This window comes from Copadichromis virginalis, linkage group LG16 (genome assembly GCF_057382275.1).
Source record: "Copadichromis virginalis isolate Kocher_CV1m ecotype Utaka linkage group LG16, C_Virginalis_male_GT1.1, whole genome shotgun sequence".
In the NCBI taxonomy this organism is placed as follows: Eukaryota; Metazoa; Chordata; class Actinopteri; order Cichliformes; family Cichlidae; genus Copadichromis; species Copadichromis virginalis.
The window spans coordinates 18,000,557-18,024,691 of record NC_140633.1 but is presented as its reverse complement, the minus strand read 5'-3'; the positions used below and the strand labels follow the sequence as shown (position 1 = coordinate 18,024,691).

General features: G+C 43.5%; 1 protein-coding gene across 1 annotated transcript in view; it reads left to right on the top strand.

Moving 5' to 3' along the window:
• dachd (dachshund d) overlaps positions 1–24,135 on the top strand; it is a 93,138-nt gene that overhangs the window by 7,548 nt on the left and 61,455 nt on the right. The window lies entirely within an intron of this gene.

The following is a 24,135-nucleotide window of genomic DNA, read 5'->3' as shown; positions in this document are numbered from 1 at the left end:
TCAGAGTCTGCAAAGAGGGAATGAAGAGTTGTGTTATTTTTACATTTTTAAAAACACTTTTGTCTCACTTGCTGCGATTATTTGCGAGACTACCTTAATATATTAATAGGTCATATCTAGACGAGACATCTAACAACAGAGATTGATGTGAGGCGCTGCTCGACAGATTGCTCCAGATCTGTCTTTCAAAAGATGAGAGAGAAAGAAGAAAAAAATCACCATAAGCTCGCTAATAAATCTGCCCAATCAAAAAGTGGTTGTTTTTTTTCTATTTACTTAGGGTACCTCTATTCTCAGTTTCAGTTCTCGCCAGTTCAAAGTGAACCGTGCACAGCTCAGTGTGCTGTGAAACAATGAGGTCTGCAACTCTGGCTTTTATCCACAGAGAGAGCCACACCCAGAGCTGCTTCCTGACGCACACCTGTAGAGGTTATGAACGGGGGTATCAATATCTCCAGGTCAACACATTTTCATCTAACACTGACATCTCTCTCTGCCTCGCGCCCCCTCACTCTCTGCCTCTGTGTCTCTCCCCTGTAAGCCTAGTGAGAATATCGGTGGGAGTCTTTATTGGTTGCGGCGCTTGGGTTTCTCTCCTCGCAGACTCAAATGTCACCGTCTCCCTGATGTTTCTTTAAAATCGCCTGTGCCACCACTTGCTGTGGCGCCTGGCTATTATTACCCGCCTCTTAAAGAGTGACAGTCGGGTCCTAAGAGACGTGACACAAACCTCTGTGGATGGAGCTGTAGTGCTGCGTCAAGCCAATGCTCCCGGCCAATCAGATAGCAGGAAACAGAACCACTGTACACCTGGTAATGCTTGTGAGTTTAGTTTAATACTTCATAATAAAAGATTTTTTAAAAAAAGCAAGTTGTTCATCGTTATTGGAAACAAATACAGCTTGCACGTGATTGTGATAACTTCGACCTTCTGAAGCTGTCAAACTGCCCGTACGTGTGCTAATCCCTTGAAAGTGATGCGCTGCAACAGTCGCTTGTGTACGTTGCGAGTAATTCCACAGTAGTGCAGAAAATACAGTGAGACACGTTCTCTATGGAAACAAACATGGTTATGATAATAAAGCGGCCCTTGGCTGAAATGGTCTGTCCACATATATTAACCCTGTGTGTCTTTCACATTAGGAGCGTGTGAGCGTGTTCGCCTGCGCGCGAGTGCGTGCTGGGCGCTCCGTTAGAGAGTGTATGTGTATGCGTGTGTGTGTGTGAGAGAGAAGGAGAGTTAGAGTGTGAACGTGAGAGACAGAGGGAGAGAGAGAGAGAGAGAGACACCCTCGCACAACTTCACATATGAATGGTCTTGTGTGAAAAGGAGGATGAATTGAGTCAAGCTGACATAGCATGCCAATAAGCTTTGTCTCATTTCCAATGCTGTATTCATTTGTGCCACAGAGAGATTTATTGCATGATTGACAATTATGAGAGGGTGACCTAGTTCTTTGTGACGGAACAAAAATGGTTTTCATCAGTTGCCTTTGCTGTCTTTTGCATTGTGTGTGTGTGTGTGTGTGTGCATGCGATGCTTCTTGGTAAAGAATAGGGATAGCCTCCGTGCACTCAGATACTTTCTCCACCCCCCACCCCCCCCCAACTATTGAAACTCATGCATTTTTCTAGTAATGGCTTCATATATTTTGCATAGAATCACATCATCCACTATGTCTGTCCCACAGCAGAAAAAAAATGAATTTCCTACCCCATTAAGCAATGTGAGCTGTCCAAATGGATCACGTTAAAGTGACATTTTTACGAATGCTCTTCAATCTCTAACTTTTTTGGGGTGAAAATGAAAAAAGAAAAGGAAGTAAAATTGTTGTAGCTGTGCTTCAACCTCCCTGGGCTGTGTTGTTTTTTTGTTACTTGATCACCCAAATCACAAATATACTCGTCCTCTTTTTTTCTTTTTTACTGTTGTGACTGTCAGTAAAAGGCCTTTATTTGTGCCACACGTTTACCGATTCCTTCCCTCCTTTATGGTTGATTCTACCTGTCTATTAGTTGTGTGTTTGTCTGTGTGTGTAGCTGCGTGCGAGTGTGTGTGTGCCCAGTCAAGCTTAGATTACTACGACTGTGAGGAGGAAGTCTCTGCTCCTCCTGGGACTCCTGCTTGACTGGCCCCACAAATGATACAAGCCAGGGTTTAGTTGGGAGTTAATATCCTGCAAAATTGTCCTGCACAGCCTCGGCAGAATGTGGATGATTAAATGACACAAGCATATCAAAAACATTTTTCTCAGACTAGTGGCTGTTAAGTGTCGCGCCGGTGCGGCCCGTCTCCCAAGGTTACCATTAAAAAGAAAGGAATATTCAGAGGGAAGTGGATGTCATTGAGCTTGTGCGTGTGTGTTTGCGCGTGTGCACCGAGTGGTTGCGTGCATCCTTTAGATGTTTCGTGTAATGCCCTATTTGAGTGGTAATAATATCTCAATAGGATTTCAGGGTCTCATTGAGAGGTTTGGTAGAAGGTTGAGAGGACATATGCTAATTGTGCCTGAGAAGACTCGTCGCTCTCAGAAACATATCCCACTAGAGTTTTCCTTGTACACTGCACGCCAGACTTCCCCTAGTGACAAAAAAAAAAGAGGCTTGAGGCTCCAAAGCGATCCATTTTATCCTTTCTTTTTCAAGGGATGCAATGCTTTGTTTTAACCTCCGCAGGAAAGGAGATGAAAGGCAGCGTAATAAATCCGAAAGGTCTTTCTGTAGTTATCAAATGGCCTTTCACTCCTGACCTTTAAGATGCCACAGTAGGAACTGGAGACAATGCTAGAAATACAGATCGGATTTCAAAGATCAAACACCTCTTTGTATAGTTTTACTTGCGCGGAGAAGAAAGAACAACCTTTCGCAGCACATCATTTGAACTTGGGGAGGGGGGCGAAAAAAATAAAAACAAGAAAATATTTGGGGAAAAGAATGAACAGCCTTGTCAGCACCTGCACAGATCAAACACTTAAGAAGTTTAAGTAGCGCAGCGCTGAATTGAGTTTTGAGGCATTTCTTTACTTTTTTCTTTCTTTATCAGATGCATTTTGTCACAGAAATGGGCTTTGGATGACGAGATTTAGAATCACTCGAGGCTAATCTCTTGAGTGGGTCCGGATCTGTGAGTGTATAAACACGTATTTACAATACTCTTTGACGTGTAATGCTTTTTCCACAGCATAGCCATTTATTTTTCCTAGCAATAAACATTAATGACTAATATTATCTGAACCGATGCCTTCCTACAACAATTGTAGAGGCCAAATCAAAAGGCAAGCTTTTAATGCATATTTTTTCCAGAGTTGTACTTACTGAACTCGAAACTTTAAGCGCATACGCAATAATATAATCATCTGCCATTATCACGGACGCGCTACGGCGTTGTGGACATGTGATGCTGGAGGTTTGGGATCAGGTTATTTGAAATGACAAGCTGCTGCACTGCAGTGACAAGCCAACAATATCCACCAGCCCATTTTTTTTAAAATAACAACTATAGATGGGCTGACTACAGAGACTGCTAATCATGCTCTTAGATGTACGGCGTTATCAGGATTCGTGATGGCACCCAGCATTCCTGTCATTCTCGACATTCTGCGTAGGGGCACTCACAGTCTGAGCGCAGAGTGTCAGTGCCTGCGGACCCCAGAGGGCTCTGTGTGAGCGTCCCAGCCGAGACCCCGCTGGGCCGGGCCTGTTGACAGTTCTTTGGCACTGTTGTCTCAGCAGGAAGACATCAGTTGGAGCAACAGAGAGGCTGTGGATGAAGGCTGTCTGGTCAGCAGAGAGAATGGAGTTGGAGAAGATTAGGCTTCACCCACGGGTCATTGTGTTCCCATAGCAGGCCCGAGCCCGACGGCCCCGGTATTGTTAAAGGGAAAGGTCAGGTCCAACGACCAGGCTAAGCCTATTAAGCAACCCGCTCGCCTTCTTCCTGGAAACCTGACTGTGCTTTCTCTTAACTACTGAGCAGGGGGAAAAAATCAGCTTTGAACAGCTGAGGTCGGCCATATCCTGATGTGAACTGGAGACCGCTGCTAATTGAAAAGAATATTACGGTACACTGTTATGGAGACATTGCAATCAGGCTTCTAACACCAGGCAGCAATTTCATACTGGATGTTTCATTTTCTTTTTTTCAAAGTGCCACTAATTGTCTCACAGAGTCCTCCAGTTGGTATGCTGCGAGGCACACGTGTTAGTCGGCTGGAGGTTTGCTGACAGATCCTACCAGTGTCGAACAAATCCTCACATTTATATCCTCTCAGTACTAAATGCTTATGTACCGCATTCATAAGGTCGTCTGAGCCCTAACACACTCCCATAAGTCTCCTTTAGCTGTAGTGATGGCTGGTGTCAGGGATGTCTGCTGAATGAAAGGAAACACGGGCAGATAGCGTTTGATCCGTGATGGAGATGAGTCCACATAGGAGAAGAGCTGGTGATTAATAATGGTGCATCTGGGTAAAAAGGATGTCATCCCCTGGACGTCTAATGAAAGCTCTTGAACATATCTGGGAGAGGCGATATGTTGACAGTGGATGATGCAAATGAGGCTAAATGTGAGAGGAAACCTGAAATGAATCACCCCGCCATCTCGGTGTCGTTTGTGTGTGCGTGCACGCGCCCCGACTAGCAGCCAGCCGTTTACGTCGTACAAAGCTCGGTTTGACACTCTCCCTCCTTTGTCTCAAACTGCTAACTGTATTTAATTTCACATCTTATCGGGCCGGGCTTTGTCTGTCTGTGAGTCTCTGCACAGTGGAGGCGACCCCCAGAGATAAACTCTGTCAGGCTCTGGGGTGATTTATTAAATTCTGATTTCTGTGAAGGACTTTAATGTCGAGGGGGTGGGAAGAGCGAGGAGGGTGGTGGATGGGGGTGGGTGGGTGGGTGAGTGGGAGTGGGGGAGAAAATATGTCGCAGGTGTCTCTGCCAGCTCCGGGCACTGTTCTCTCTCCATTACCAGCATTGTTAGGTATAGAGGGGCCGGAGAAAAGAGAGAAGTAGGAATCTATGCTGAATTTCCTGTCTTTGTTGTGGCACTGGGCTTGTTTTTCCCCTCTGTTCCAGGCCTGAACAGCAGTATCAAATCTTACATGTTTGGACTGGAGATGGCAAACACCGTGTGGAACGTGGGTCAGATTCTCCGAGGGCTCGACCCAGCTCCGTTTAACAGTTAGAGTTACACACTGATCTTCCCTTGGACACTTCAAATGGGGCTCTCACCAGCTATACAAATCTATTAGGGTAAATCCTCTGCCCCCGTCGGTCTCCTTATCTCCTCATATATTCGAATAAAGCCCGATGTCAAGACTTGTGCCACATTTTTTTGACGAGTTCAGCAGATTTTATGGACAGCTCTCACGGCCTATCTGGACCCAGAGCTTGGAAATTATAATATTTTCTTCTTAAGCACACTTCACAGGTCAAATGTGACTGTGCTCATGCTCAATGTGTTAATTTTAATATCATTTTATTCATCTCGAATGCATCAGCTCCTCCCTCTTGAAGCCTATTTTACATTTCTCTTTCATATCACCTTAATCTAAATTGATGCGTTATCATACATGGATCTCAGAGGAGGGGATCAAATAATGGCTGTCAGTGGGGCATGGTGAACTGTTTTTGAACATAATTTGGTCCTCTACATTATGGAACATGCTTTCAAGCGAAGTCACAAAGGTGCTTTTCACATGACCCTTCCTTTGTGAGAATTGTTTTTAAACAGAGCTCTAAAAGTGATGTGTTTCTTCCTCTGATATCTCTGAAGCAGTCTGATCAAAAGGTAATATCGGTGAGGGTGCTGCTGGTTCTCGTCGTCGTCTTCTTTCTTTTTTTTGTCTGCGTGACACCTCGGTTCTCAAAAGTGATGGCTGCATGGTAAAGAGTTGTGGATTCTATATATTTATTTATTGCTCGTATTGAAGAAGTTAATAGAAGAATGTGGGCTGTGATGCGTGAAGGGCTGCATGGGACAGGACTTCTCGTCTTAGATGCAGAACTATAGAAAGCCCGGCTGAACACATATATCAAGCCGCACAGACGTGCGGCTGCACAACTACCCACACATACCAGCGCTTTATATCAAATAGTTTACCCCCTCTCTTTCTTTCTCTTCCCATTTTTCTTTTCAAACCGGGACATCTCCCATTCTCAGGGTAGCTATTAAATCAAAACTAGAAGATGAGTTTGCAAAAGCCAGAAACTCAATTCTCAGTTCTACTTGTGCTTCTGCAAAACTAAACCATCAGACCACAGCAGCCCCTTCCTTCTTGAAAAAAACCCCATCTTTGTAAGATGAGTTTAAATACACTTTTTCCTCTCACAGAAGCAGAGTTTGTTTGACCTAGTGTGCAAACCCTGGTTAGCAGGTTTGATTGAGCGGTGCCGGGGATCTTAGGGCCGACTCCTCTGATACCTACATCTCCCTGTCTCCATTGTTCTCTGCGAGTCAGCATCTTTTGTCTTTGCCACTGATTTGTCTTTTGATCTGTGCGAGTGATTTATCTGCATGGAATCGTTTTTCTCTCTGTTCCCCCTCAGGAAATTTGGAATGAGGCTGGCCTAACCTTGCCAGGGCCAAACAAAGCCCGAGAGCTGATCTCATGTATTTTGATGCTGTTTGTGAAAACGACACACACACACACACACACACACACACACACACACACACACACACACACACACACACACACACACATGCAGACACAGTGCTCAGACTTTGAGAGGGGTGGAAAAAAAAGAGGGAAGAGTGAAAAAAAACCCGCCCCAATGGTGTCCGTTGTTTTGTGTTATTCTCCAACAGATGTAAGTACCTTCAGCACAATTTCCATTTGGAAGTGACATGTTTTTCAAACTCGAAATGATTAAATGGTAGTAAGTGGATTTAAGTGGACACTTCTCATGCAGGCTACTAGACAGCTTTTATACAGAGACCCTCTGGGAGCGCAAACTCCTGCTCGCTGAGGCTGAGATCACCAGGTAGGGCTAAAAAAACGAGCCCCCACTTCAGCCACCCGATGTCTTCCAACTGCAACAGTTTTCCCCTCTGTTTGCCTGGTTAAGAAACGCCAGAGGTTGAGGTGGGGTTTGGGGGTGTGTGTTTGTGGGGGGGGGGATTGGAGTTGACAACCCTGAGGGGGTTTGAGCTGTTTTCCTTGTGTGCTTCTTTTTTCTTTTTTTTTCCACCCGCCCTCATGTGCAGCTGTTATAGCCTTCTCCCTCCTCCTACCAGCTGCCAGTGAGAGAGAAAGAGAGAGAGAGCGAAAGAGAGACCAGGAGAAAGACAGGGAGAGAGAGTGAGAGGGTATGGTGGTGGTGGTGGTGGGAGTAAACATAACCACTCAACACCTGCTGCCCGGTGAAGAGAAAAGGTGTGTGCAGAAGAGAAGGGGGGGGGGGGGGGGGGATAGAGATAGGTGGTTAGGGAGAGGCGACATGAGTACAAAAGCAGAGAATGTGTTAATGTGGGAGTGAGGATTGTGAAAAAACAAAGATTAGAGGAGAGGCAGGTGGTGTTGGTGGTGGTGGGGGGTGTATATGCAGGTAGGCTACAGTATCACAGTCTAAACATTTTCTAAGTGCTCCCTTATGCGTGAAATACGGTTATCTTTAGCGGTTATCTTGGAAAGAACGAAAAAGAAAGAGAGAGAAATATATAAATAGATATCTTTGTTCCAGAGGCATTGCTCCAGATGTTTACGTGCTTTGATCAGCACTGTTTGTGTGAGGCCGGCGGTCCGAGCCCCGTTTTCTCCGAGATCTCACAGAGAGGGGAAACTTTTTTTCCTCCGCAGCCCTTAATTGCTTTTCCATCGCCGCCCCGTCACCGGCGTGAACGCTTCCACGTCCGGGACGGCGGTCGGAGAGCACGTAACGGCGTGGAGAGCGCGGGGTTTGTTGCGAGCGTGTTTACACAGTTAATGTTTCGGAGATAGCTTTCTTCTCTGCGACGGTTTACCTGTAAATTTAACAAATACTATCGGGGAGAGGGGGGAGAGGGCATATCGCTCGGGCGCCGGAGATAACGATCAGCGGCAAAAGTTTGTGCATGCAAAGGTATTTGATTTCTGTCCAGAAAATGCAAATACAGTTAAAACAAATGAAATAAGCAATCTGTTTAATCAGCCATTTTCTTTCTCAGTATCAGACAAGTGCACAGTCCCCCCCCCCAACCTTCCCATCCCTCACACCCCCCTTGCCCCGTTTCTTTTGGGACCGAATTGTCAATTGGCTGACATTATCTAAACAAGAAATATTAAAACTAATTAAAGAAATGTCTCTGGAAAATCTTGATAAGGCTGAGGTTATTTTTTTCCCCCTCTCTCTCTCTCAGTCTGTGACTGCTGCTCTGTGCTCTGTTAGGAGACTTGCCACAGGCTTGTCTGCGCAGAGGAAGTTATGAAACTCCTACTGCCATATCATTTGCACAAGGAAGTTTCAGCCTGTTCCTCTGGCTCTGTTGACTGGAGTCCATAAAACAGCTTTATTAAAAATGACACCATTCCACTCTGTATTTGCTCAGTGGCTGCTCATCTAGATTAGGTCACATGTTGCTGTGTAGTGTGGACAACAATAGGCAGAGTTTATGACAGATAGCAGCTGTCTGGGCCGACTACGCTGCGATAACATATTGCATACTGTACATCTCTAAATCTGCTGGCCTCTCGTCGAGATAATCTGCTTCTGTTTTCAACAGAAAACTGTCTCGACCACAATTCAAAAGCAAGTCAGCACTGTTCCAATTTCCTGTAACCAACTGCACAGTGATAGTAAATCATGAAGCCGAAGTGACACGGCAAATGCTGTACCAACTCGGCAGCGTTTGAGGCTACTTCTGAAGAATTGATGTAACACCCTTACTTTGGATTGCACAAGTTGAATGCTCGAGTTTGAGAGTGAGGAAACACATCGAGGTTTCTCAACCAAAGCATAGTTTCATCTTGATAAAAAGCCCCAAAAATCTGCACGGTCGAGAAAGCCTTAAGTGCCTGCGACATACGTGCCTGCTCGCAGCACACAGTGACGCTTGCGTGCCCGTGGATGTATATCACAACAGCACAGAGGGAACGCAGAAAGGGAGGGGCGGGCATTCGGAATTATGTTATATCTGCCTCCTGTTTAGCTTTTTCCCAGAGCCCCAGGCAACTGGAAGGCATCAAGGACACCTGGGTGCAACTTTATTAAAGTATGAAATGAGAGGTCAGTGACGCGACGGTCCCACACATGACATCCTGCTGCTGGCCCTTTCTTCCCTGCCTCCTCCCCTCAGCCCAGGGCTCTGATGACTCCGCTATGAAAGTCTGTTTCATTAATCCCCCTGAGGGACCCCTCAACTGCTCTTTCTGCCGCTGATACAAATTTAATTCCTGATAGGTCTGTTAGATGGAAGCCACGTCTATCAAGGCTTTTAATTAATGTGGCACTACTCTCTGTGTATCGCAGTGTTTATCTGAAATTCATGACCAGGGCGAGGACGGACGGGATTGTTCAAAGATGGCTTGTTTTCCCTTTTTGGTTGAAATGTGAATTTTAATTAGACACGGTTGTTACTCTAAGGGGTTGTAAAAGGAGGCTCTGTGCTTGTTACAAGGAGGCATGTGTGCGCATTGTGTGCGTGCGTGCGGCTATGTGTGAGTGAGTGTGGTGTAGCTGCGTGCTTTATGTATTCACTTACTGTCGCACCTTTCCAGCATGTTTATTTTTCTTTATTAATGCTCAAGTATTTTGAAGGAAAACAATGTTTTGAATAGGTTCTCAGGAAACTACCTACGAAAGTGCAGTCGACTAAATTCTTTGGGCTTCACTGTAAATCCACAGCCTGACAATGGGCTGGCCTGACAACTGTTTGTATTGGCAGGCTATTTCCAGCCTAATAGCCGTACAGTATCATTGTCAGCCTCTTATCATGGCAGCCGCAGCCCTTTCTGACACGCCGACACCTCAATGGTATGTGCGCGCGTGCACGTGTGCGTTAGTATGTACTTGTTTGTTTACGGACAGTGCATATCTGTTCTCCCCCCCCCCCCGTCCAAAATGGGTTTGTCTAAGAAAAAGCAGCGAGGCCCGATAAGTTTTTTTAACCCCCCACACCTCCTGCCTCATGCTTAGCAGGCTTGCCCCTCTCTGTGGAAAAACAAAAACAAACAAAAAAAGAGTCCAGCTCTGTCCTCGTTCTCTAAAAGCATGGGCAGAGATGAGGATTTTGATGGGAGATTATCATTTCTGCTCGTCTTATTACCATTTTCTGTTCCTCCCGAGCCTCTTTCGTGTTAAGGCTAATTTGTATGGTGTCCTTAATGGTTGTGTTTGGGTTAGATCCGACTACCACAAAGCCTTTAATTGTGAGGTTTAACATTTTGCAATTAAAATCTCCCCCGTTATTGCTCTGAGGAACGAATGAGCCCTCTTTGATGTGCTTTAATCAGCCGAGATGTATTGTAGTTTAAGAAGCATAAAGATGGCAGATACATTTCTGATTTTAAATTGACACACTCTTCCACCTTTGAAGATGATAGTTGTGTCTTTTTTTCTTCTTCTTCCTTCTTTTTCTTCTTGCTGGCATAAAGCAGAGAAAGCTCAGTCCCTTGAACCCCACTCTCAGATTCTGGGGCACAGATCTTTATCTGCCGTTCTAAAGTGGCCAAACAGGATTAGGAAGAGGAGCGCCTCTGTTTCACCAGGACCAAGGAAGCGTACACGATTCACAATTCACCAGAGCCTGACTAAAGATCTTAGATGCACACTGTGACTGTATCAGCTGTTGTTTTCTCACCTGTTAGAGGAGCTTTCAGGCATTCCCTGCAAGACATGCAGATGCGATCAAAAGAGCACACTCCAGGAGAAAATTTTCCTCTAGATGTTTTCACTTTCTTTCTATTTTTTCTTTTTTTACTGCTAATTTTCTGTTGCACGTTACAGCAAAAGCTGGAGAATGTAGATTATGGTAGCTCTCTCCTGAGGTATCCTTGTTTTGCTGTATTGTTGTTGAACAAAAAAGCTCATTAGGATGGGGGGGCACACAAAAAAAAAAATTCTTATTCGGGAGGGGCGGGTGGTGGTGGGGAAGAGGTGACAGTTGGATGAAGGCTGATTGGGAGCATCTGGAGGCTGTTTTTCAGAGGATGTAGCCCTGAGTGAGCAACCCTGGCATTTAAGTACGACTCGCTCCTAGAAACTAAAAATCTCCCAGCAAGCAAATTAACGGGAGCAGGGATTTGGTAATAATGGAGGTTCTCGGCTTTTGTTTCACCGTGACAGATGGACAGTGTGTGCTCAAATTGAATTCGGCTTTAATTGCATTGTGGCGTTTATAATTTATCTGCTCCACAGATTTTGTTTACAGGTTTATGGGGTCTTGAAATGCATGTTTGCTCTCTTTTTCTCCTCTCTTCCACTTTCCCCCCTCGTCCCGTGTGCGTGTGCGAGCCCGTGCGCGTGTCCCCGCCTGTGTGTACGTGTCGGCCAGATCCTTTTTCATCCTCCACTACAGCGGGATAAAGGACACTGTAATTCTCTGAGAGTGTGGTGTTCATTACCGTAGCAGTTTGCCCTCCAGGGTGAATGTGTTCAATAAGCGAGATTGTCTTTTTTCCAATATACACTTAAACGGTATAAGATTGCAAATGTAAGCTCTGTAGTGGCCGTCTGCTCCAGTGCTCAGTGTTCAGATTATTTGGATCACTTGGATAGGTGAGCATATTATAATTGTTCACACGGACACCGGAACATACATGTTAGCGGGAAAGAGGGTCACACAGGTGCATATATGTGTATATATCTATATATATATATGTTGAAGTGCATCCGTGTCCAGGTGGGATAAGTGGCTGTTTCTGTCCCTTCTATGCAAATACAGAGACACATTTGTAATTTCTCAGAGACACACCAGCGCTGCAGCTACACATAATATATCAAGTCCGACACGCTAACCTAGACGAGCCCTGGACGTGAATATAAAGCCGCTGCTTTGTCTCATTAATTTGTGCAATCTTTTAGCTTTCTTTCTTTCTGTAGACGACCTGCAGCGTCCTGCAGTGGCGATAAAGATTATATGCTTGTCTCCTGCTCCATCTAGCTCTTCTCTCCTCTCCTTATCCTAGCCTCTGCCACCCTCTAATTGATGCACCCCTGCCAATTTACACTTCAGCCCTGGCTCTGACCCCTATTAACTACCTGGCCTCACTCTCCCAGGAAAAGCACAGTGTTCAGGGAGAATCCTCCTCCCCCAATCAACTCCTCTTAAAGACTGGCGCTAAACACATTTTCATAACCAGCCGGAGAGAGCGCGAGTGAGGGCTCGGTGCTCTCTCGACAACTTTTATCTGGATGAGTGAAAAGGATAAGCCCGAGCTGTGCCGTTTGAAACGGGCTCTCGTCCCCGCGACACAGCATTTTATCACCGCCAAGCCTCACGGCCATTTGACAGAGGTTATTTATTTATTTATTTTTTCCCTCCTGTCCCACTGTCCTAGTAACACCGCACCAGCAACTTGTCACTGTCTTTTTTTCCAGTTGTCCTAGATCGGGAGTATTTTGAGGAATGTCCGCTCTGCTCCCTGTACCTGTCCCAGAAGTCGGCCCATCTGGCTTGTGGGAAAGACAGAGGAAGTGCTCTGTGCGCTTCAGCAGCAATCCAGCTGCATCTCTCTCCCTCTCTCTCTATCAGCTCAAGCTTATTTATGGCGGACTTTGCCTGGCTTTCCTGTTCCAGGTTTCACTCGACCTGGTGTTATGTCATCGTGAATATCTATCTATCAAGAGTCCAGACTCTGTGCTGATTAAAGGGCCACAGATGATTGTGTGTGTGTGTGCTTGTGTGGGTGGGAACGTCTGATTTTTCCATGCTTATATTTAGATAATATGGCCATTTCAAGCAGAGGTATATTTGGAGAGGTGTACGCTGTGATGTGGACACCTATGAGGGGTTAGTCACGTAGTTATGGTTGGGGTTTTTTTTTGCTGCAGACATGGTATGTGTACAGGGTAATGAAGTAGGGAATCATTCTGTGTTCTCGATTAACAGTAATCACAAAGCAACTGAAGCGTGAAAAATGAATTTGTTTTTTCCAATGCAAAACAGTTTCAGAACATACAGAGCAAACTTATTAATTATACACTGCTGTGGAGCTAGCGCGGTATTAGCACACAGCCTCGTTGTAGGGTATAGCACATTTCTTCCCACGAAAGTTGAAGCGTTTTCTCTCCCCCCCACCCTGCACAAGCTTCACTGAGTAGGATTGTGGCTGTTTAGCCACTTTTCTCTGGGCAAATTGTTTTTGTGACCCATGGAATGTTAGAGGAAATGCTTCTTTCTCATTGGCGGTCCCCCGGGTGGGGAGGCCATGGCCCCTGTCATCGGCCCTGCTGCACGCACTCACACACAGACGCACACACGCAAACACAGGATCACTCTTTGCTGGAGGAAAGCAATCTGCCACAAAGCAGGGACCTCCAGGCCTTTTTATAGCACCAGTACTTCCACGCCAGACTCCCAGACGTGACATCACAACAAGCAGAGATAATTTCCAGTGGCATCATCATAATCGCACGAAACACTTGGAAAGACGGCGGCATTCTTTCGCTTGATTTCCCGCCGTATATTTACTCGCCGTCTCCCTTTCTTTTGTGTTTTCATTTCATTTTATGTACAGACTTATCATTAATTAAACCTCTCTTGGTGGAAATAAACAGACTCCAGACAGTGTTATTTTTTTTTTCCGAGATCCCTGAAAGAGAAGTTAAAAAGTAATCATGAACAGTCCCAATTCAAAAAGGATTTCCCTAGAACGCGCAGTGAAATATGCTCCTCAGATCAATTAAGTGTTTACAGCCTGTAAGAATCAGCAGCACAATAGAGAAGCTGTCTCTTCTGGACCCTGGAGGCTACCGTAGCAATGTTTCATTAAGTGCACTCACTCCTGTGGCCCCCTATAAACACACATTAATTAAGGCACACAGAAACACAGTCTCTGAGCTTGCACTATGGTAATGATGATATGACCCCAAAAGGAGAGGTGCACCAGGGGTCAGGGAATAAAAGCAGGGAGCGTTTAATGCCAGAGCTTGGCTGATGTGCAGAAACACGGTCTTAACTGGTCCAATTCAAATTAGGCCAAGATTTGCTTAACTGGCTAATTTAGATGTGCATGAATGTAGATTCATTTCCAGCCGTGAGTATGGCTAGGGTGTGTTTTCTCCTCCCATAAAATTAATGATGAGGGTCAAGATGACAATTTTCTTTATGTCAGCAGTCAACTCCCAATATAATAATTTATACACACAGACAAAATGACTTAATAATAACCATGTGATACTCTGTGTTGTATTCTCATATAAAGGTCCAAAAGTTTATTAAATAGCACTGCCAGTCATAGAATGAATAATCATATAACCATCAAACGGGGCTCTCATAAATTTAATAAAGAGAGAAGCCGAATAAATGTTTTACAAATGTTCCTGCTTTGTGAAATTGATTTATTAAAGCAGGACCTGTATTTAAACCCCAATTCCAACTCGCCCCGTAGTCATGCTGCAGCCAGCCTAAGATCAGTTCTTCCTCGTTCCTTAAATCATTTTAGCCGCAATAGCAGCGCCTCCCACAGACAATTCACGTAGATCTGACAGTGGCAAATGGGTGTCATCAATACGAACCCAAACACTGATATTTTCTATGTTGGGCTAAGTGGTGAGTCCCATCCCATCCTCTCAAGATCTGCAGCTAGAGGCCAGGGGGCTGGTATCCATCTTCGTAACAGCGACTGTGTTGGAGGAGTAGGTGAAGGAAGAGGAGGCGAAGAGATGGAGGGGAGGGAGGCAGCATGTCAATGAGCCTGCCCAGTGTCACTGAGCACCACACAGAACAGCCATCTGGAGAATCAAAGACTCCTACCATCTGGCTGCCTCACCCACTCTCTACCCCCACAGAATAAGAATCAACCAGATACTACATTGCCATAACGCTCATTGGCCTATTGGTTAAAAAAAAAAAAAAGAAGAAGAAGAAAAAAAAAAGAAAAAGTCGGGTAAAAGTGCATTTAAGTAAAAAAAAGAAAAAGAAGAAGAAAAAGCTAGACCTAACCTTCCTTCTTCAAGCCTTCGTGTCTTAATATCTGACCTGAAAATGAACACAAGCTCATCCTCCTGCCAAACCTGATGTTCACTAATTCCAGCTTTGTCTCACGTGTCCTCTCAGGCTCATTTTCTGGAATGTGCATAGAAAAGTTTTAGAGCTGTTTAAGATCACCATAGTGCTTTTGCAACGAAGAACCAAAGCAGGATAAAACTCGAACCATGCGTCAGTCTTGATACAACCTAGCATCTCAGTTAGCATCTTATGCTAAGCCTGCCTCAGCAATCCCTTAATGTTGCACGAGGAGACGGAAATGTCTGCCCGAGTCTTCGGTGACTCCTCTCAAGTTCTGCTTAAGAAATTCTCGAAACTGTGACGCGGCGAACACTCAAAGCGAGGTCTTGCTGAGTGGGCCTTCAAAGTCGCGATTTAAATTATGTATGCTCTGTAAGTATGTATTTGGCAGCAATGAGTGAGAGGAGAGGAGGAGGAGGAGGAGGGATGAACACTGAAAAGTCGTCAGCCATATTCCAAAATGCCATTTCCGTGTTGCTGAGGTACCATTGTTTACAGGGCTTTGATGGAGAGGTGCCCTGATCGCCACTAGCTGTTTCTCTACCTCTCTCTTTTTTTTTCCTTCCCCCCTCTTAGTTTGAGAGAAATCTCCTGACGCTGAAAAAATGGGCAATGATGACATATGTGGATGCAGGCCTGTTCATATCTTTGTGGGGCCTTTAGGGAAATAAATATCTGAGAACATTCAGTGAAATGAAGCTCACTCAATAAATCACCATGACACAATAAACACTTCTGGCACATGAGCACCCCCCCTACCCACCATCCCCTGGTGCCTAGCCCCCTCGCACACGCACACACAAGGCGCGCGCACACTCACACACTCGTACGCTCTCCTCTCAGACACCACCTACCTCTCCCCGCCTCTTCTTGTGCTACCAAATGGTGCCTCCCCACAGGCCACTAAATCAAATCCCAGCACAAATACAGTGGGAATTTATTTGGAATGGGCTTTTGTTCTCTTTAACGCCTGATTGTTAGGCCGACTAGGTCGCATGATAAATTTTGAGCAGGTTGTTTCTGTGCAATAGCTGTGTGTTTGCTGCCCCCTGTACCTAACGCCGATCATGCTGCCTGTTAAATGCAACTCTTTTGATCATTTACACGCACTGAACATAATTATTTCACTGAAAAGCTGTAAAGGAAATTACTTCACAAAACCCACTTCTTTAAAATCAATACTGAGACACTGTCCATCTCTGGAAACGATGATGGTGCTTGCTGTCGATCAGCCAAGTATGTATCTGCTTCATAAAAGAATGCCTGGAAATGGTGAAAAATGGATACAAGTGTTTAAAAGAAAGAGACCCGTGACAAAGAGCAATGAGACGAGCCTTCAGTTTTTAGCTAATCATAACACAGAAGAACCGTGTGACTTAATCATACACTGACACTTCCACTACACAGAAGAGACAGAAAATTGTGGATTGTGGACCGATAAGAAGACTCAAACGCTTCCCAAGTTATTACAGTGCAAGCTGACACGTTCCATGTTGTTTTCCACAGTTTGTGTTTCATTCGAGGTTTGATTGAGACTCTGAACCACTTCAGTATGTGTTGCCATCTTCTTCTGCATGAGTAAAACCACTTGACTGGAGAATTAGCACCCACAGGTGTTTAGTTGATACAAGGCTGCTAGATTAATTTCAAAACTTTGGGGACCCAAAAATGCAACCCCCTCCCTACCAAAAAAAGATTTGGAGAGGCCAGGCCCACTATATGAACTGTATCTTCAAACATATGCTGTACTACATATGGTAAAGCACAGGTTTTCCGGCCAGTGTTGGTATGTTAATGGGACTATTTTAGGGGGAAAAATGTAAGAAAAAAGACAAGCAAACAAAATTCAATTCAACAGTAGGATTTAGATACTTGTAAATATTGTATATTTTAAGGTAGAGACCCTACAGCAATCAGATGACCCTCTATGAGGATGCACTCTCATCCGCATGGTGAAAAAAAAAATCCTATTTAAAGTCATTTTTGGAAAAAATAAAGCAAGCAGAATTAAAATGTAAATATTGTCCCATTTTAATGTTAATGTGCCTGCTTTATTTAATCGAATTGCCACTTCCGGTGCTGCTGATTCAGTGCATCCATCCAACAGAAAGCTGCATGAACCAGAATTTTCCCTGGTTGATTCTCATGAAGTGTGCACACTATATTTGGATGGATCTTTGGCTGCAGGCGCAAGAAAACTTTGGGTTAAAGAGGACAGCGCAGTACATTTAACGCGATTAGCTTTTTTTTCACCCCTCCTTCAAATCAAATGATTTATTAAATGGAAATAGAAACCATGGTTCAGGTCTTGGCAGTGCTAACTGCGTGTCTGAACACTTTGTGAGTGACACTGTTAGGAAGACGGAGGGCTCAGCTTTTCCTTTGACTCACACACATCCAGTCGGTCTCCTGTGGCAGCTGCCGTTTATGCAGAGGTAAAATAAGCAGTAACACAACAGACCCTAATTGGTTTATCAGTGTTTGCTATGGCAACCCCCATGGAAACAGGCCCTTAAACAATTATATTTTTAAACTGCTGGCCAGGATATATTTTGCTTTTATCTATGGGTACGGTGGATATGATTGCTCACTGTTATAAATGGCACATAGTTAGTGCGCGGAGAGAAAGACATTGTTTACGCTAGGCCTCATGTGGTGAATCTGTCCAGTGTAAGGTAATCTGCAGTAATAAGCTCCATTTGTTTTGTTTAGCTTTTAAGCTGAGGGAGAGAGGAAGGGAGAGGGGAGAGTAAAGAAAAATCTAATTTCAAATCCTACCCACCTTCTTATCTCTATTTGTTCAGTTGTTTTTAATGCCACATACTGAAAGAATTTCAATGGCTGTTTTGCCATGAAGTCATTTGTTATCCTTCAGCGGGCTTTCGTCTCCCTATTGTGTGACAGCCCCCGAGTGCTCGAATCCTCCAGATGGAGCAGGTCAGACACACACAGACTCGCTTACATACACAAGGATGTACACACATACGCGCAGGCGCGTGCTCGCGGGCAGGTTCACACACTTTCCTTTTTTTTTTCTTCGGTGGTTGACATAGATCTCCTTGGCTTGTGACATATACGGAGATGATGATGCCATTTCTTTTCTGTCTTTCCTGTACTTTTCTGTTAGTTGGTAACGTGGTGGTTAAGAGCTGTCTGGCAGTCACGCGGCTCGTGGCGTGTTTGCAAACATTCCAAAATGAAAATATTTCGCAACAGTATTCTGAATTTTTCCGCATATTGTCCGTTTGGCTCGGAGTTCGTGGAACGCGTCGCAGAACAGATGCGTCAGACTCATCTTATTTTGCTATTGCACTGATCTGGTGAGGACTGGGCCAACAAAAGCAGAACACAATGTGAAAGTCTTTATGGCGGAGATAAAACACGTTGGGGTTCCTTTCATTGATTTGCTAAATAGAGTTATTAAGTTACAGCCCTGACAGAAAAATCTGTTTCTGACTTTGTTTCCCTCCCTTTTCTCTCTTTTCACATGTGGTGACCTTGCTCGCTTCCTGTTTGGATCTTCTCATGTACAGGTTGGTAATTTTTATATTACCAAAAATGCAAAAAGCGAATCTAACCCAAACTATCTCCTATTGTAATACCATTTGGTCTTTGTATATTTTAAAAGAACTTAAAAATTATTTTGTCTTTTTTATTTTATTTTTTTAAAGCTACCTTTCCCATACGTTCTACTTTATCTCAAGCTACTCCCTTAATGATTGTTGTAATTTAAAAAAAACAAGATCACTTTGTAATGCAATACTTGTATTCTCTGAAATGTCTCGTTTATACAGATGGGTGACAAATTAAAGGAAAAACCTGAGAGCATTGGGTGGCCTGGTTATCCTTTGTCTGGGAAAAGGGGGCGGGGGCTGTATTTTGCTTCCATGCTTAAGGTCCACTTGTCCACTTCACTGTAAATCACTTAATAAAGTTATGATCACCTTCATGCTTTGATGAAATGTTTCTGTCCCGATTGGTCTCTTCCTGGATGACCATGTAGAGCAATTGGGAAAATGATTCTGCCCTTCACAGTCACCAGATCTCAACCTAATTAAACACCTATGGGGGAGATATTGGACTGACTTGTCAGAGCTCTCCATTGCAATCCTCAAAACACAAAATGGAGGAATATTTTTTGAAGAATTACGTCCCATCCATTCAACAGATGCCCAAGAAAGTGTAGAGTCGAAACCGAGACGCACTATAGCTGTCCCGGTTTTCCAACATCCAATCAAGACACTTTTAGTCTTCTTTTTTTTTTTGGATTTTCCTTTAATTTATCACCTGTCTGTAGCTTGATAGTATGCACTTTTAGTTTCTGCATGATGGTCACCGTAAAGCAGGATGCCAGGAAAATTTACTGTAACATGTAATGTGAAAACAACAGGTGCATTTCAGCGATCGTTCACTTTCTCCTCCGCCAGCGATGGTAATAAAGGTAAGAGCAGGTTCCATAACAAGGAGAACGTAATAACTGTAACAGCCATCCTTAAATGATTTGATTGACTCACGCTAGACCTCATCGCTCTATTTTAAACCTAATGGAGTCTGGGTATAATTTGACCAAGCCTTGATTGACAGCCCCTTTCTCTATCTCAACAGTAACCCCTGATGATGTACATTAGAGTCGGATTAAAGCAAGGTGCTAACGCATATTAAAAAATTAAGCCAAGCCAGTGGACTGGCAAAGCTCCCCCCTTTTTTTTCTTCATTGTCCCTCCTTTTGGTTGGCCTGGCATTAAAATTCAATGGCATCAAGTAGTGATAGGGACTTGTTAATACAGCTGCAACTTGCCCTTGTGCAGGAAATCAAATGACACAGTGCAGCAGGCCACGGAGGAAAGACTGAGAGGACATTATACAGCTTTTACACACAGCCGCAGAGCCTTGCAGTCGAGAAGCAAGGCTACAACATCAAATATAGCAATGCAGCCTTCATAACTAGGTGCTTAATTTGTCAAAATGCCTCACTTTTTTTGTGCGGGGCGTATTTTAGTGCGCCTCGAGCCCTTGGCATATTTAAGAGGACCCTGGTAGTTTTTCCTGCGGCAGGATACCAGCCTTATTGTACTGCTTCAGCTGCTGTAAATAGTAGTAAATCCTCAGTGTTGCAGTTATTCTAGCATGACACCAAAGCCTCCCACTCAAAATGATTGAATGTAACTTATTTGATTCTGCTTCCCCTTCATTTGGGGATTTTGTGAAGAGTCTGGTTTGAAGACAATGAACTAACAAAAGATTGTTTTAACAGCTGCATGTCTTTGATTACACGCTTCTTTGAAGTATCACTTTAACTTAGCCTTTGAACTTGGATAGAGATCAGAAATGAATCGAGATTCTTTTTGATGTAAGAGGAGGGGATTTTATTGTTGAAATGTTCATAAACTGCTTCCAACCGTTTAGCGAACAAGTTCAGTGTTGATTTTTAAATTGCGGCAGGAGGGGAGGGGAGGGGAGGCACGGGGGGTTTTTTTTGGAGAGAGGAAAGGGAGGGAGGGTGCCGGTTTCGTGTTTACGTGCACCCGATGGCAAGGATAGAAAAACAACTGCTTTTATTCCCCTTTAACGCAATGTGGAGTTCTTAGAGGCGGTCTTCGAGCAGCTCCAAATTCTCAAGCTCTGCCTTTGCTTGTGTGGCTCATTAGGACAATATGCCATCCATATGTTTCTCTAAATGATCATTATATCAGTTCTCCCACTTGTGAAAGAGTTGCACGTGCGCTGAATTTGAAGTCTTAAACCTTCCTGTAGCAGTTATACTTAATCTTCTTGTCGCTTTTGACAGCAATAATAATGCGCATTTGAGGTACTTTGTTGTTTTGGACAAAACTCAAATTCTATTAAAGGATTAAGTAATTGAACACTAATCTAAAGGACTCGAGGTTTCTGTTCTTTGGTAATGCCTTTAATCTTGGCACAGTTTAGGGAAGGCAGTGAAGTAGTGAGTCACTTAGGGAAAAGCAGATTAGTTCAATTTCATGTGTTTTAGGGGAGAACGACACTAGCTTAGATGGATTATTGTTAAATCAGTGAAATGAAATGTAATGACGCAAGAACGCACCTATTTGCATAGATGCGTTTGCACAACAGAAATTAGCAGCGTAAAAAAAAACAAGTCGTGCGGGTCCGCTTCCAAAAAAATGAAGCTTTGTGAAGCTTTGTGAAGCTTGACCCCACCCCCCAAAAGAAATACACATTTTTAAAAAACAAACTATCACCTGTTCAGCCATTCTTCGTCATTTACAAATTAACCATGCTCCAGATCCTCTACTATTGTTCGATTTTACTGTTACCAGTAACAATAAAAAAACAAAAGTTGAAGAAAATTCCTTGCCCTACATCTGTCATTGTCACTGAGAGACTGGCCATAATGCTTTATTTATACTCTGCTCCAGAGATACTGTTGTAAATGTTCATTGATTCAAGGGCAGACAAATATAACCCCAATCCCCTACATGACCCACATAGAGCAATATGTGGAATTATTTGAATAACACTACAGGCACAAATAAACCGTATTACACATTTTCTTACCCTTGCAGCTAACTCAAATTACATTTTGAATGTCGTCCACTCAATCTCCCCTCGTCTTTTGTGCTTTCTTTGATATAAATAGGCAGACATTCAGGGGTCTAAAGAGTGGAAGTTAGAAGAATTAAAAAAAAAAAAAGAGAAGAGGAAATTTAGATATTTTTAAATGATGTCCTACATTTTGTCAGCTAAAATCAGGATATTGCCTGAGCGGGGGAGAAGCCATGTTCTTCAGTTGTCAAAAGGCAGTAAGTAATGATTAAAATAGCAGTGTGAAACGCGGGGAGATTAAAGTGATGCTAATGATAAGTGAGAGAAGAAAAGGGCAAGCTATATTTTAATTCCTGGGAGAATGGTTAATGACTTCTATTGCCTGAGATTAAACTAAACCTGTCTCATCAGCTTTTTCTGCTCGCTGAGGAAAAAAAAAAAGAAAAAAGAAAAAAAAAGCCCCCTGCACTTTAATTTATTAAACTCTTTTAAGGAAGCACATTGATCTACATAGGTTAAACTTTCAAAATTTGGGTAAAAAGACGCCCCATAAAGCTGTCACACAGGGCAAAGCTGTTGAGTTGCTCAAGGCACACTATAAAGAATTCATTATCTCCAAACTGCCACATTTAATCAGAAAATATCAATTATTTAAAAGGGGAGGTTTGCTCCTGTTTAGAGCATCAGGTTTTACTGACACACTGAATTACACTGACACGGTGAATATATTTTTCTGCTGTCACTCTGATGGTGCTGTGAACTTTTCCATTTACAAAACCCCTTGTTAATATATATATATATATATGTATATATATATATATATATATATATACTATAATCCAACAAGTAAAATATTTATCTCTTGTTTTCAGCTTGCTGAAAGGGCTGAGACTTGTGCAGTGTACATTTTTCGCATGGCATTAACACCGGCGCACTGGTGACCTCTGTAATGAAATGTATGGTACTGTTGATATGGCATTACAGCGATTCAACGCTGTTCATTAATCTTTGTTTTGCTAGAGTCCGTCTGGCATGTCCTTCGCCAAGGTGCGGAGCAGTGCCAGAAATTGTAAGGCTCGCCACATATTTCTGATGGCAATTAGCATGCATTCCGATCCACTGAGCCCCTCGCATAACAGCCCAATCCTTACAGCGGCCAGAGTCTTTATCAGCAGCCGGGTGATAGGAGTCATTGAACATTCTGCTGACAGCAGATTATTTTTTGTTTTTATACAGATGTCAGGCTTGAGTAGGTGATGTTTTCCACTCTTACTGTTGGTCTATGGGCCCCGCTTAGACTCTCATTTTATTCATAGATGACAGAGCAGTCCGGAGTTTTTACCTTTTCTCACTCTTTCCCTCACTCCGCCTTGTTTGGCCCGCCTTGTATGTTTACTTATCTCAACCTCTGTCATTCCAGGTCTGGAAATAGGCCTGATATTTAAAGCACTGACACTGACTGTCATCCCTTGGAGGACAAATAGCAACACTCCAACAGCACTAAATCCCGTGTCCCCTTGAATTCTCACTGGATCTTTCAGCAGGAAGCAGGCCTGCAATTAATAAGCCGTTTAGGTCTAAAATCACTGATCTTCCCAAAAAAAGAGGGGGGGGGGGGGGGGGGGGGGCTATTCATACAGATAAAGAGAATTTTCTACAAAAGCCAGGAAGGAGAGGAAGTCCATTTTTTAAAAGTGCCAGCTGATGGCTCATGTATAATCGTAGTAGCCACGATTCTGATCGATATCATCAATGGCTACTGCTGCAGTGCAGAATTTGATCCAGGAGTCTAATGCTAATGTTCACGCCTGTGTCAGACACAATGTAATCTCTTCTTTTGGGATCAATGGCATTTTTTTTTTATGGTGTCATCGCTTTCCTTGTGTAGGTAGTAACACTATTCTTGAACCACATTATCTGTGGCGCGCAAAAGGCTCTGAATACGCTGACAGTTTTTTATCAGCATTTCAACTGTGAGGACTCAATAGAGGCCAGCTTCTTTTTTTTTTTTTCCTGGAGTCTTCAGAGTTCATTACACTTACAGAAGTTATCCTTTTTTTTCCCTTTTGAATGTTAACAATTTAAATCTGATTTGCCTGGAGTCAGATTAAAGCATCCCTGTATTATTTTGTTGACATATTCAGGATGAGCTGAGCCCCCCCCCCCCAACTCTTAAACCCGTGTTGCGTAAAGTAATATCTACATTTCTGGGGACGCATTACAATAATGCATTAAGAAGTCACATTAATAATGCACATATTTTGTCACATATTTATAACTATCCCCCAGACATCAACATGTCACAGTTGTTGTTAGATCCCCTTTGGTTTCAATTAAAATCTCGCTGAGGCAATAAAAATAGCCAATTAAATTGGAGCAGCCTCTTCAGAGGTACAATTGGTCTGATTAGATTAACCTTGAACATCAATTAGGGTTAAAAATAAGCTTAAATGCATATT